The sequence below is a fragment of the Falco rusticolus genome, chromosome 5 (assembly GCF_015220075.1).
Source record: "Falco rusticolus isolate bFalRus1 chromosome 5, bFalRus1.pri, whole genome shotgun sequence".
NCBI lineage: Eukaryota > Metazoa > Chordata > Aves > Falconiformes > Falconidae > Falco > Falco rusticolus.
The window spans coordinates 73047751-73062324 of NC_051191.1; the positions used below are offsets into that span (position 1 = coordinate 73047751).

Sequence of the window (14574 nt, forward strand, 5' to 3'; positions counted from 1 at the left end):
AGACTTCTCGCGTTTTACAGACAGACCAAGAGCTAGATCTTATAAAACGTGCTCTAAGCTGCACAAACCTGTATGTTTTTGTACACACGACTGCAGAACCTTCAGCACCAGAGGTCCTCTGTGGTGTTCGCTGAAAATAAGTAATGCCTGCCTTGTTTCGACCAGGTATGTTACAATCTCTGTGCGCTCTGAAGTGCTCCTTTACAGATGTTCCCTGTCCCCTTTCAGATGTAAGCAGAGCAGTGGCTGGCTGGCTGAGAGCAGCGGCTTTGGCATTTGTAGACCTGCTTTTTCAGCTTTTCAGTGCTGACACAAGCCTTACTGACTACCAGATCTGTAAGCCGAACGTGAGAGTGCTAAGGTGCGCTGTGCCGTCGGTGGCAATCTCGGAGGCTGCAGTGGTGTCTGAACGGTTAATGTGGGCTGCCCAGTCCCGGGACAAACAGGTGCTCATCTGATCAGAAAGGAGAACTGGGCAGACTAGAAACTGTCATGAATTGAAAGCGGAAATGTCCATAAAACTAACACTGCATTCAGGCTGATAAATGTGTGGTGCAGTCTTGGATAATGGCTGGAGGTCAAAAGCTGCACTTCTATTTGAAAAGCCTGCCAAAACATTCGAGCTTCCAAAGCACAGGAAAATCTAGTTAAAGTAACAGTGGTGGGAAATGTAGGAAGTCTGATCATGCTACGAAGGCATCTGGATACAAAACTGGCTTGTCCTGTGAATAAGCAGGGTAGTGCCCGATGTGTAAGAGGGGCTGAGTATTTAACCTTGGTGACTATCTGCAGGCAGGTGCCAGCTTTGAGTCCCAGAAGGAATTCCTTGAGAGGGGAGTAAGCACTGCCTTGCTGTTTTGATCTTTCACAGAGTTTCACAGGGATCTGCTATTAGGATCAAGTGGTTATTTCCTCTGTGATTAGTTTTCTTTTAATGCAAGCAACGAACGACACTAGCCAAGTGTGAGTTCTTGTCTGTGCTGTTTTATTTAGGAATCCATAGCCTCCTTTTTGCGAACACGTAAACACTAGATAACAAGCATTTGATTTATGACTTCTAATTAATTATTTTATATTGGTTCTTCAACTTTGAATCAGAATTTATGTTAGCATTTTTGTTTGAACCTGCACTTACTCTCAGTTTCTCAAAATAGAGTAGAGGTTTGCATGTGAAAATCCCACTAAGTTTCAGTCTGTTTTGAAAATCTCAGTAGTAGCACATTAATGCTCTGAACGTACATGTTCAGCTGTATGCAAACATGCAAAGAGAAGTCTCAGCTATGGGTTTCCACTGGGACTTAACTAGGTGCATGTTGAAAGTGAGCACTCAGTTTTGTCTTGCAAATTAGCAAGCACTCAACTGAGGGGAGTCCTCAATCATTATGCAAATAATCAACAGGTAAAATCCCATTTTCTCTTTTTATAGAATAGTACACCCTTTTCGCTCATCCTCAGAATTAATCACTTTTAAGGATTGATTACTGTAAGGCACCACAATCTGCTGTGACATTAAAACATTAAAATGAGACCTCTTAAAACCCCCTTTTTGAAAAGCTAACCAAATGTGGATTGCAGGCAGGGGTACTTCCTGGCCAGCTGTGTGTGATTCCGAGAAGCTTTTCTAGAATCTGGCACGACACTTTCTAGCATCTTACAACTGTTTCACACTTCTACTTTTACCACATTTTCTGAATACTGGAAAATTACCTGTAAACATAAATGTTTAAATGAAAAAAACACGTGTGTAGTACATACCCATGTATCACAGGATAGTGCAAACGAGGTTATACACTGAGTGAAGAATATAGAATTATATACAAATAACTACCATCCTGATGGCTGACATTAATCTTGTAAGATGAGAAAACAGTTTAAAAAAAGGTAAAGGCAAATGCTACCCTCAGTTTCCACAAGAAGGGGAAGAAGCACAAGACAGATTCACAGAAAGGAGAGTTGTTTTCTGCTTCTCAGCTTTCCAAAAACGGACAGGGACAGATCTCTCTGCTCCTCCTATCTAACCAGTTGTCCAGCTCCAGGGCAACACAGCATATTGCTATTTGCATTTGCAATATGGATCCATCATCCTACCCTAAAATTTAGCAAGTCCATACTGCTGCACACAGAGAATAGGAGGTGGTTCAGGAACTTTCTGGAGGCTTGAACTCAGCTGCAAGGGGCTTGTTTTCTCCTGAAAGAAACCTGCTGTGACAAACTTGTGGCGTTCCCTGTCTACCGTCTAAATCTCATTTTGTTTGAGTTGTACATAGGCATTGACCTAACTTTGCAAAGAGTGGTTTATTAAAGCTTTTCTTTCACAAATATAATTTTGCCTAATGAAAACAAGAAGTATTTTCATGCTCTCATCCAAATACAAGTGACCTCTATTGGAGGTTCAGAGACCTTTTTGCAGCGTGTCTAAAAATTTATTGACTGTTTTCATTTAGATATGGAGGTGCCACAGTGTTGACAGAGTGGCTGTCTTTGCAATATAAGAATTCCTGATCAGGACAAGGAGCACACAACTGAGATGCCATTGCTTAGTGTACCCAGGCCAGTTTTCATCCGCATGCAAAGGTGGGGACTCTGGGAACCCAGGTGGCCGGTACTGTGTACTTACATACTCATGCTGTGTATATATACTTAAGAACTTTCCTTTGCTGCTGAGAGTATACACTTCACCTTTGAGGAACTCCGAGGGTAAGTATTTTCACTAGTTTGAAGATGCAGAAACAGATGGGAGAGCGCCAATGGCTTGTATAAGGATGGAAGTCCTGGCTAGCTCAGGACTGTGAGGCTCGTAGTTCCGTGTTCACACCATGCAACCACAGCACTGTGCAACAACAACACGTTTCAGTTCATTCCCATTCGTGGAGGAAAGTGAGACCATTCAAATAACTAAATAGGCCCCTTCCCTGGAATGGGAATGCATCCCATTAAAACATGTGTCATAAGAAATAAAGGTAGGCTAAGTCTGTACCTGTCGTCTTTTTTTTTCTTCTTTTTTTTTTTTTTTCTTTTTCTCTGTTAATTGCATTTTTTCACCATCCACGTTCTAAAGAACTTTATAACTGGAGTGACTGTTTATTAAAAGGAAACTTCTTAGGGTGGCTCAACTTAATTGTGTTCGCATTGGAGTGAAACAGGATGCTTGGCCCAAACCTTATTTCCTTCATTTCACTCTGTTCTATTACAAGCACCTTCCTGCATCCTGCAGTAAAGTATCGGTGACGCTGCATCTTTCCGAGCACGGGGCATCTGAAGGGATGCATCATCAGGGAAATGTTCATGTACCAGTCCCAGAGGCAAGGGGATGCCTGGTCTTCCCGTGGGCAACTCTTTAGGGACACTTTTCCACTTTTCCCTTTTTCCACTAGAGGGGGTTACATGTTCTAGTTCAGAGCGCTACAACAGCCCAAGATAAGATGGAGCTGCTTCTTCTCCACCTATATTTTTAACTGATACAGTTAACTCACAAATACAATAATGAGCTGACAGTACTAGGACTTGAGGCCTTAATAACCATTACAAAAATCATTAATTACTAGGAAATTAGAGAGGTGTCTGTTAAGTGTTTAGATTTGCAACCTTCTGTCCACAAACAAGAAATGCAAACGCTTGCCTGAATCATAGTGAACTTCCCACACATTGGTAATAAGCTATATCTTGTTTATTTCTGCATATATTACTCTCAGTAAATGATTAGATTTGTCACCCATGACCCAGTATGCTGTTTGCAATTATTTCTTATATTAAATTAATCAGTACATATTTACTTTGAGAAATTATGTATAATATATCGATGCATGCATGTGTGTAAGTGTATGTGAGCACATGAACTTTCCGGATTGCCTTTCCTCTTGTATGGCAAATTAGAAATAACAGGCATTAAAACTGGCAGAGTCATACTGATGGGGAAACTAGCACAGAGAGAGGGGGAAATTTGCTATACAAACTTTTATTTCCTTTGTATTTTAAGTATTTCCACTTATTTACTGGATTCTAAGGATATGGACAGTCTAATCTTCATTAGCAGATATGTGAACGCCTGTGGCTCTGAGTTTTAAGGCTGCTGGTGTGGACTGCAGGAATGCACTCAGCCTCACTTTTTCCACCTCCCATGTGTTGTGGTTGCACCTGGGTAGGATGATCTGCATGCATATGGACTCTGACCATATCTCTGACACACTGGGTAGCAGTAATACGACCCAGATAACTACTTTGCAGAATCAGGTCCTTTGTGAATTACTTACTGGATAAAAGTAATTCACACTGTTTGTGACTTTTTCCTGGGGTAACATAAAGCCTCTCCTTTATACAATGATAACTAATTTGTAGTATCTCGTTTTCTAGGAAAACGAAAGCTTATGCCATGTATAGAAACAGGACTTCCATCAATTTGGGCTCCTGTATTTTTTTTATTTTTTTTTTATAAAAAGCTTTCTATCTTTGCTTAGTTTCCATCTAATCTTTTAGAAATTTCATTCTCTCGGATTTCTGTTTTGTATTGTTTTATTTTTCATTGCAGTGTTTTTTTCTGTCTTCTCTAAACATAATCTCTTTGCAACAGAATTCACCTCCAACAACTTCCAAGTACGAGCTGAATTTACAGATCCATTGTGTTTGGGTGGGTTTGAGTGGGACAGAAATACTCACTTTTAATCTGTTATATTTCTGAGGTGCTAATTACTTTGCCACCTCTTATTTGCCACCCAATTCAAACTGGCAACCTGAATGCTATGAGAAAATCTTTTAATAACCTTTTAAGAGAAGGATATGGAGTAATTTACTTCTGCAACAAGGAACTTGCTTCAGGAAGGGGATCACTAGGACCCAGATAGTTGTGATAATGTGGATTTCAAATCATAAACACTTCATCTTGAAAAGGAACCAGAATTATACCTATTAAAACCCAAGGTTTAAACAACCTTGTAGGTTTCATTACTTTTGTCTGTAAACATATAGAGTTCTTTATCCACCTACAAAGGGTAGACTGGAGCCTACAGTATACATACATACAAAGTCCTTTCTTGACTTTTTGACTCTGTTCATTGCTTAACTAATACTAATACTGAATTCAGGGACACTGGGTTTTACACCACCTCAGCAGATGATCTTCTCAGTTACACCTTGTTGCAAAGCAGCAAGACAGAGATGGGAAGGAAGCGATACTGCTTGAAAGAAACGGCCTCGTACCTTCACGGAGTGACTATGTGCATGAACTCTTATTGACACACTAAGGAACTCTGCTTTTTGAAGTATTACGTTGTTTTGTCTTCTGGGATGCCTGGAGTTCTTCCAAGTGCAACTAACAAAGGCTTGAAGAAAGGATTTAAAATATCACGGAGGAAGAAAATATATAAAAATCTTTGCTAAAGACTAGAATGTATTTTTGTACTGTTGCCAGGCACACAGAGGAGGATGTGCTGAGCTCACGTGGCCACAGTGAGCCCTGGGCAGGTACCCAGCTGCCTGCACAGCTGCCCAGCAGCCTCCACTTCTCCAGTGATGGGGCAGGCCAAGCAGGCTGTGGCACAGCAACAGGTTTGGGGAGGAGAAAGGCAGCATCCCTTTCTAGGAAATGCTTCGGCATGCCCCAGCTGACATTTTCTCATAGGCTTTTTCTTGGTTGCCTGCTTGCTTTCCTGCCCTCTGCTCCCAATCAAAAATACGGTTCACCACAAATGAAAAAAACATTGGTCCAGTTAGACATCAGCAAACTGTATGGATTATAAACAGACAGATGTACTGAGTAGAAATCATTCTTTTTCTTTATACAAGCAGAAGAATCTCTAGTAGTAAACAGGCTTGCCTCCAGAAATAAAACCAACAGAAGAACCCTGCTAGTCATAGAGCCATAGCCAGGTTTGCTATTCATTTAAAATATTCAGCTTAAGTTCTGTAAGACTTTGCTTTCTTTTCTGGACTTAACGGAGGCTGCTGTGGGCAGTTCTGATAGTCTGTTTCATTGTATGAATTGAAATATCCAGTGTCTGCTCGCACACGGAAACATAGTTTCACGGAAAATGATTTTACCAGTACCTGAACTTAAAAGCCCCATAGCTTCATTTGTATATAGACGTTTCAGTCGGTTTTGTCAAAAAGAGTATGCTAAAGTAAAGCAAAATACCACACAACTACATGTACATGTACCTACTTTGCAACCCTGAAACTTCTGAATATTTTATTAAAAAAGAACCCCCAAACCAAATAGTTTAAGTTTGGCCCTCGCTCTGCAAGATTTTGGCCTATGGATTCAGTTAATAGTGGGTAAAATTTATCTATGTACCGTGTCAGTGGAAGACACCATTCATCCTGTTTAGAAGCCTCCCGGTTGCACAGAGCATGTGGGATGAGTTATTAGACGCAGAAGCGCATGGAAGCTCCAGCTGTCACCCTGTCAGGTAGCCCCAAGACTAGCTGTGGAAATGCAGCTCTTAAATATGCCCACAGCAACTTCCTGCAGAGGAACGGCTGGAAAACTCCTCCCGTTCCAGGATTAAAAATACTAGTGGCTAGCAGTGTACCTGTGGAAGGGCCGGTTAGCACCTTTCAGCTGTTTTGCCTGTGCGATCACAGATCCCATTGAACACAGCTGCCAAAATGATAATCGCTTTCAGCCAGTGACATTTTTCATGAATGCTACAGTTTGAAAGCAGCATATTTTTTTATCTGCTATCCTTCCCTCCCCTATCTGTAAGAAGTTGGTGATAATCAATTGGCACTCGTACAACACAGCTTCTAACCAGCCAAGGATCTTTAAAATAGCTTCACCTACTTCTGTTCTCATTTTTCAGAGAAGGGATTTTGAAGCCAGAGGAGCTGACATGCCTCCCTCCAGGTCATGCAGGAATCACTGACAGAGATGCAGCTGGAACTGGGCATGAATCCTCTCGGTTACTTTCCTACGCTGGGTTTTCCTCTGTGCTTACCTTAAGCACTTTTTCTCCTCCCATTTCTGTCTGACATCCTTCACTAGCAATTTGCTAATCTCAGGATTATGCAAGGGAGCATATTTTCAGTCATAGGATGCTCACATGCTTCACAGACCGGGGTGAACTTGAGCTCTCTGTTGCACACTTGTTGCCTGATACATACACACGCATGCATACACAAGCACCAGCTGGGCATTGATCATGAGGGAATTGATCGCCCCAAGAGGGGTGAAGACGTGAGCTTGTGAATTACAGTAACAAGCAGGATTGTATTAACCACCTCTGTGGAATAAATCTGTCCAAAAAAAGTAATTCCTTTTGCTACAAAAATAACGTTCATCTATGTGCATTCTCTGATGAGCTGTGTCACCGCAGAAATGGTAATCCTGCCACTTATCAGTAAGCTGCTTTCTAGGAATACAGCGGGTGAGGAGGGTAAACAGGTTGAGGAGGAAGGTAATGTGTAGGATGGTGATTAGTTTTCAATGCCGTTCCAACTATTCAGCAACTAAATAGATTGTAACTGTGAACAAAGGAAGCTGAAATAGGGAGATAGCTTTTCCAGCTCCCGAGTGCTTCAAGAGATGCTAGCCTTTCCTGAGTAAAACCCCATTACCTGCTATAAACCAAATACTAATTATTGAATTATCCTGAAAGTGGTGAGCCTTTCAAAGCCCCAAAAGGCTGGGAGCAGCCTACCTACCATAAGCAGCGTGAAAGCTCGCCACTTGGTCACTGATGCTGTTCAGAGCTCCTCCGAGTCTTCCTTGGTGCCTTTTCCTCTTGTCTCATGCCTGTTGTTGACCCTTCTACCCCTGTTATAATACAGTCTCTGCTTCCTTATGGCTACTAGTTATCTCACAGTCCCTTTTGTCTTAGAAAACCTCCTTCCCCCAAAAGAAAATGTAATTAATCAGCTGCATGAAGGCCTTTGCTATTAAAGTATCAGTATGAATCTAAAAAAGAGAAAAGAATATTCCAAATACAAAGAGCTGGTGTCTGGGTGAGGACTTCAGGAATATTATAGTTGGAGAATCCTTGCTGCGAACTCTTGGATTTGCTCTGTCTGCAAGCCTGGATTCTAATCCCTGCTCTGGGTTTACAAATACCAGCCCTGCTTCTGGCTCGGAGGATGAATACAATAGAGTTTTATTGTAGAATTTTTCTGAACAAAAGTCCATGCTAGAAACCTTCTGTTTTTCCTACACTTTTCAGTTTGTTTTGAAATCAATCAAAAGATAAAATACAAACACCCCCCTTCCAACTAATTTGGAGCCTCCTAATTGGACTGACAAGAGTTTTGTGTGAGGCTTTTTTTGATATGGCTAACATATCCATTGCTGCAGTTTCCAGAGAGCCACTTGACTTTTTATTTCTATCTTCATTTCATCTTTATGGCCTGCCATGTTCTCTTCTGGTCGTCTTTCCTGCTTTGACTCTTCAGCACAGTGCCCTGAAACTGGTGTTAGCGGGTGGCTGAACCTTGGGTTTCCCTGCCCAGGGGCTCGCCCAGTATTCCAGCAAATGCTGGGACAGTCCAGTGCTCCTCCATACTGCAGGCCCTGGGCTCTCCACCTAAAGCAGAAGATGACACACAATCAGGTGTTTCAATTACATGGTCAGGAGAGAAAATAAGCCCATTTAAACCAATCCAAAACAAAAGCCATGTTTTTTACTAGTGAAATTTCAAATTTATCAGTAACAGTTCTTCAAGTAAATATTTTCAGAAATAATCATTGGTTTACTCATCTCTTTACTTTGTTTTCTCCAGAGAGAAATAGTTCTGTCAGTATCAAAAAGGATAAAAAAGTAGTTTCCTGAACGACCTTAATTGTTTGGTGAAAGATTTGCAATCAAGTGTTATGTGTCAGAATGACTAAGAGTGAATGGATGGTGGGACACATGTTCTCCTTGAGAGCTTTTCTGTGCTGCAATGTGAACTGGGGAAGCCAGATCACCAGTTGTCTGGCATATGTTTAAATATATTGTTGAAATGAAACTTTTAAAAAATACTATACGAACCAGTAGCATAAGAGGGTTTTTTTGTGATTGTATGCGCATACATTTTCTTTGTGGTTTTTTTTTTCTTTTTTTTTTTTTTTTCTAGTGACTGAAACTGAGCTCCAGAGAAGCTATTTAGGGATACATAAAAGTGCCATTGAGTTTCAGTCAGATAGCAGGTATGTAATTGCTTTTGAATAGTTGCATCAGTTATATGACAATTAGGATCAAAGTATTTAACATGTGCCCTATAAGTTTTGCTCTTCGGCAGAAAGTGGGGTTTGGATTTTTTGAATGCTGAAACCAGTATGTTGAAATGCTTTAGGAATATCTGTGCCTTTGACTTGATTGACTGCGATCTGATTCTCACTGAGGTTCAGCCTATGAAACCTCTGAGGGATTTAGACAGCTTTGTGTGTTTATATATTTTTGCTACTTCGTGTTGCTGATATCTGGCACTTCCTATAGCTAGATGATATTTCCATATTATATATAATTATTGTTTATGTAATATTAAGTTACATTTCTGACTTAAACGGATCATTATATAAAGCTGTAAACTTCCACAAAATAGCTCTGCAGTATAAAATACCCTGATGTAAATTATGGCATACTTGTTATGTGTTTCTTATAGTGTGGACTACTTTCTTATACCACAGAAGCATATGAAAATATTGAAAAAGTAATGGGCTTGGGTTTATTGGTTGGTTGGGTTATTTTCCCCTCTCATGCTATTATTTATAATTTCTAATGCTGTCTTACATCCTGTTTCACAACAAGAGTCATATACTCTTGTTTAACCATTAAGGAACTATGAGCAATTTGATCACAAATGAGGACAGTTCTGATTAGATACATAAGAAAATAAAAGACAAAACCCAGTCTCCTCTCCTGGATGCAACCTGACTGCCAGAGTAGTTCCCACAGTAGTACACAGATAGCTAGGTTCATTTTGGAGCATCCAGCTGTGAGGTGACACACTTAATGCACCAGTGATCTGATACAGTATAGAAAATCTTTGGGGCCTGATTCTCCAGTGCCTCTCACCTTGTGCAGTCATTTGTAGTGAGCAGCCTGAATGCCTACAAACTGTAAAAGCAGAATATAAAATATTTTGCACTGCTTATCCTTCACTGCATACCTGTAACCACACGAGCAGGTGTATGAAGTGAAACAGGCTTTAAGTTCCTTAGAGAATTTTATTTGTATGGCATTGTAAGACTTCCATTTTCTTCAAAAGTAAAATATAAAGATGTATGAGCCTTCTAGACAGTGATCTCATAAGCGTTACTATAGGATACTTCCACAGGAACAGAACACGCACACGTGGAAAAATGTGCAGGTCTAATAATAAAAATACAGACTAAGGCAAGTGCTAAACCTGAGCTTTTTTCAGAAACTCAGATGTTGCTGGTTTAAAGTGTTGTTTTCCTAACCTAGCAATCATTTCAGAAAAGGAGCTCCAATGCCAATTTTAAATCAATGATTGCCCTGTTACAAATACAAACGACATCTCATTGCATTGCAACCTCCTCTCCTTTTTGTTTTTATGATAGTAATTTAGGGATATTAGGAGCTGTGTTACTCCACAAAAGATGGTAGTGCAAGAAAACAGCTTTACATGAAAAATGTTGTAGCAAAAATTGTATATGCTCTATGATTTTTCAAAGGTCACAAATCAATAGAAAAAATTTTCTTGTAAGGAACAGTATCTTTGGTTAGAGATTTGGCTATTCTTTACTTATTTTTTGCTTGGTTTTGTTATGTTTGGTTGCTTTTCTTGAGGGTACTAGTTACTGCAGACATGCTGGATAACAAAACTGCAGCAGCTGTGCTAAATTTTAAACAGGGTCACACAATTTTTTCCCACGGATTTATTTTAATATTAATTACTGCACCTAAACGTACATAACAAAATACTCTATCTTATGGCACAATGGTTGATTAAATTCAAAATTAGACGCTTTTGGCAATGACGGGAAATTGAGTCATTTTTTGTGTCCTTTTACAGCATGTTTTTCTTTTGTTTTCATTTAAGGAGCACTGTAGAGATACTAATCTTAATAAAACAGTATATACAAATCCCTGTTCCTGTGCTACTGATAAGACACTAAGTGCTCAGTCATGCTAAAACTTACTCACAGGAACTGGCCTCTATTTTCAGAAGTCACAGATGATTTCGATTACCTCCCTTTTTCAGTCAATCTCCAGTTTTAGAAAATGGGGCTAGATTTAAAAAATGAAAGACACCTGCTTTTGGAAGACTCTGTGCCACCTGAGGCACCACAATTTCTTCAACTCATAGAGCACCCAAAACTCCTAATCACTTTGGAAACTTTGCTGCAGTCCTTGCTTCAATTTAATGCACACACTGTGCACAATGCTGCACCATGCTGACATACGTGGATTACTTGGGGGTCTGGAAGTACCGCACTTGCACTGTCCTAATGGTCTGCCCTGACTAATTAGTCTTAAGTGACCCCCACTGAGCCATGCAAGACACATTCCTAGTGGTCTCCATACATAAGTAAGCATCACCACATGGTTTCTCATCCTGCAAGTGCTTCCTCCACCTCCAGTGGAGGCTCCACAGAAAACACTATTAATTAACCTGGTGGTGGGGTAAACAGCCAAGAAAGAAAGGGGACAGCCAGAATATATGCATGAGACTGCCAGCTGTGATCCCTTACTGGTTCTCTGCAAACCCAAGTGAAGCTAGAGTTTGGATGTCTCTCAGCCTTAGGTTACGTTAATCCTCTCCTTCTGTGTCGTGGCACATAAACTATGGTCTTGGGACACTCATTTTATCAGGTATTCTGGTATTGAGAAAAGTATGTTCTTCTATTAGGCTATAGCTGGGGGAAACTCAAAATGTTTTCATGGTCTTTGGAGCATGGGTTCATGGATAGGCTGAAAAACTGAATATGGAAATGGATTATATGAGAATATACATATTTATTCATCTGTTGGAATTTATGGAAAAATTCAGATAATGTTCAGTGTGGACTAAGGCAGAAATTAAAAAGAAACCTGGAACTTTGCAATTGGATTTGTGCCTAGGAAAGAAAACCTAAATGAAGTGGTGTGGAGTTTAGGTCCTCCTCCTTCTTGTTGGGGAAGGGTTGAGGGGTGGGCTTCAAATGTGATCTCGTTGTAAAAGAGAGATTAGGGAGGATCTGCCCTAAACTGTAGCTTTGAAATCCCTGCACCGGGCTCACTTAACTGCTTGACATGTGAAAATATTGCATTAATGAAGTTCCAGCCTGCTTCTTAAATCCATCCTTGTGACCGCCTTTATTCATCTGTGTGTCCTGATAGATTATGCTTATTTTTATATATGTGAGTAATCTCATTGAAATCCAGGAGTTACTAATGGTAGCATGATAGATGAGTGTGGCTTGGGCCTTTAATCCATTATTGAAAATGAAAGCTGTTTACAGATTCTTCTAATATGTAATCTTTGCTCAGCATGGACAACTAAAAGCAGGTATCTCAACTTTTCCAGCTGGCTTCCTTTCCTTTTAACCGTTCTGTATGTCTGCAATAGTTCAAATTACAGAACACCTCATCAACATTTAATTTAATCAGCATTTCCTGTTCCTTTCAGATCTTGTACCCACCTTCTACTAAAAATAAATATATTCCTTCTTTAGTTAACAGGACCTAAATGTGGGATCCAAACTGCACTTAAGACCATCAGTTAGGCTGTTGAAGCAGGACTATCTTTAGGTTGAGGAACCAGCTAACAAGAAACTGGGTAGAGCGCCCTACTCGGGGACATGGCAGCAGCATGTTCTATGTTCCCTAGGAAGTTATTTGGATGTCTTCTTGAAATATCATAGCTGGGATTCTCTATTGCCTTTGGGGGAAAGGAGACAGGACCTGCATAGAAGCAGATTGCTTCAATTTAAGTAACAGAGGCTTTTCCTGCTACAGAAATCAGTGCAAGTATCGCCCTGATTTTATTATGGAGAAGCAGATAAGCCGTGCTGAATGTAAAAGACAAGAGCGATACTTTGACTGATTAGGACCGCATAAGGGTGTTCTTGTGCTGATGCACTCTGATACGAAAACAGATGTTTGTAAGTTCCTAAGTGGTTTCTTCATTTTGCTATGGCTTTAGGGTTATCACAGTACCTGAGTAATTGGATTACTTTGGCACAAAGGTAATGTTGTTTTATAGGACTCGGGCTTCGTTCTTCAATGCTGTCATTTATACCTCTGAAAGGTAGTAATAAACCATTTCCATATGGGAAACGTAGCATCTTACACCAGCTCTTGTGAAAAGGAGTGTACCAAGACTCAATGTAGTAGAAGACCGGAGCTCTGAATTTTCTATGAGGACGAGGCAAGAAGGCACATGCAGTGGCTTGTTGAGAGTGGTAGTGGAGGGACGAAATCAGGGAGAACTGAAAAAACAGATCAGCTCTGTGCAAGGAGAGATCTACCCATACATTTTTTTCCTTATGGAGCCATGCCTAAAACTGTAATTGTTGAAATCACACGTACAGTGGTGGGGTCAATTTAGTGAAAGCAGACCTGTATATAAGCCACCTTCATAAGTATGCACAGATTGATTTCTAGGTGCATGCTGCTCAGTGTAAAGGTGGGTGATACCTTTCATTTAAACACAGTCATGTTCCATGAATGCTAGAACAGAACCAGGCTTAAGCCATGCTTCCCTGGTGTTGGGAAACTGAAAGTTAGCCAGAGCTCTGCAAATTTCAGATTTAAAATAGGTAGCAATTTTTGCACAGTAGCCTACCTTTCACTGGGTAAGTCGCACCAAAAATTTTCTTCTGTGCTTGCTTTAGTTTTTCAGGGTGGAGAAGCGGCTTGAAGCTGTGCCCCCAGCTGTGTCCAGCCTGTGTGTACTAACATTCAACATCCTGTGTTCTCAAAGATGCAGAGCTAAATAAGGAGATGTCTTTAGGTTCTACTGAATTGCATTTGGTTGACTGAAAATTCTAAAATGAGTCAATGCAGAAATGGTAACATCCTTCCTTTAAATAAAAAATAAAACCCAGAATGAATCCTCAGCAATAAATAGCAAAAAATAAATTATTATTTGGATTCACAATTATTGTTTTAAAAAGTTCTTGGAAATAGAATGATAGAGTCCTTGAGGGATGAAACGTTCTCATTATTTAAGAGAAACTCAAATGCAGCTAGTACCAGTCCAATGAGGCTTTTTTATTTTTTTAATTTTTTCCACTGAACACCTTAATCCTACCGTAGAAGTAGAAAAATACAGCTCCTGTGGAGAGCATAATACAATATCACACCATTGTGCTTTTGATCTTAAATAAAATGCACCCGCATTTGGCTTTTTCTCTTTGCTCCAGATTAGTTTTGGACCCAACCACCCTAATTCCTTTCTTGTGTTGAACTGCAAGGTACTTCATCACGATTCTACGGAGGAGTTGGCATAAAGCAAGAAGGGGAGGGGAGGGGCAGTGCTTATGGAAAAAAATGGGTGGGAACTGCATCAACAGAAAAAAGCGCTGAAAGATGTGGGGAGGACACCCCCCCCCCCCCCCCGACAGCCTAACCCAAGAAAGTCTTGGCTGTAGGGCCTTAGGCTTGAGATTACCTGAGACAAAGTGGAGCTACATGCCCAATGGGTTTCATTATCCACACC

General features: G+C 40.4%; 1 long non-coding RNA gene across 1 annotated transcript; it reads right to left on the bottom strand.

The window, feature by feature from the left end:
- Positions 1-7845: 7845 nt before the first annotated feature.
- Positions 7846-13932, bottom strand: LOC119149033. Its single transcript, XR_005104558.1, has 2 exons — positions 13699-13932; positions 7846-8507 (listed from the first exon to the last, which is right to left on the bottom strand). It is a non-coding gene; the product is annotated as an uncharacterized LOC119149033 (long non-coding RNA).
- Between the last annotated feature and the right edge of the window lie 642 nt (positions 13933-14574).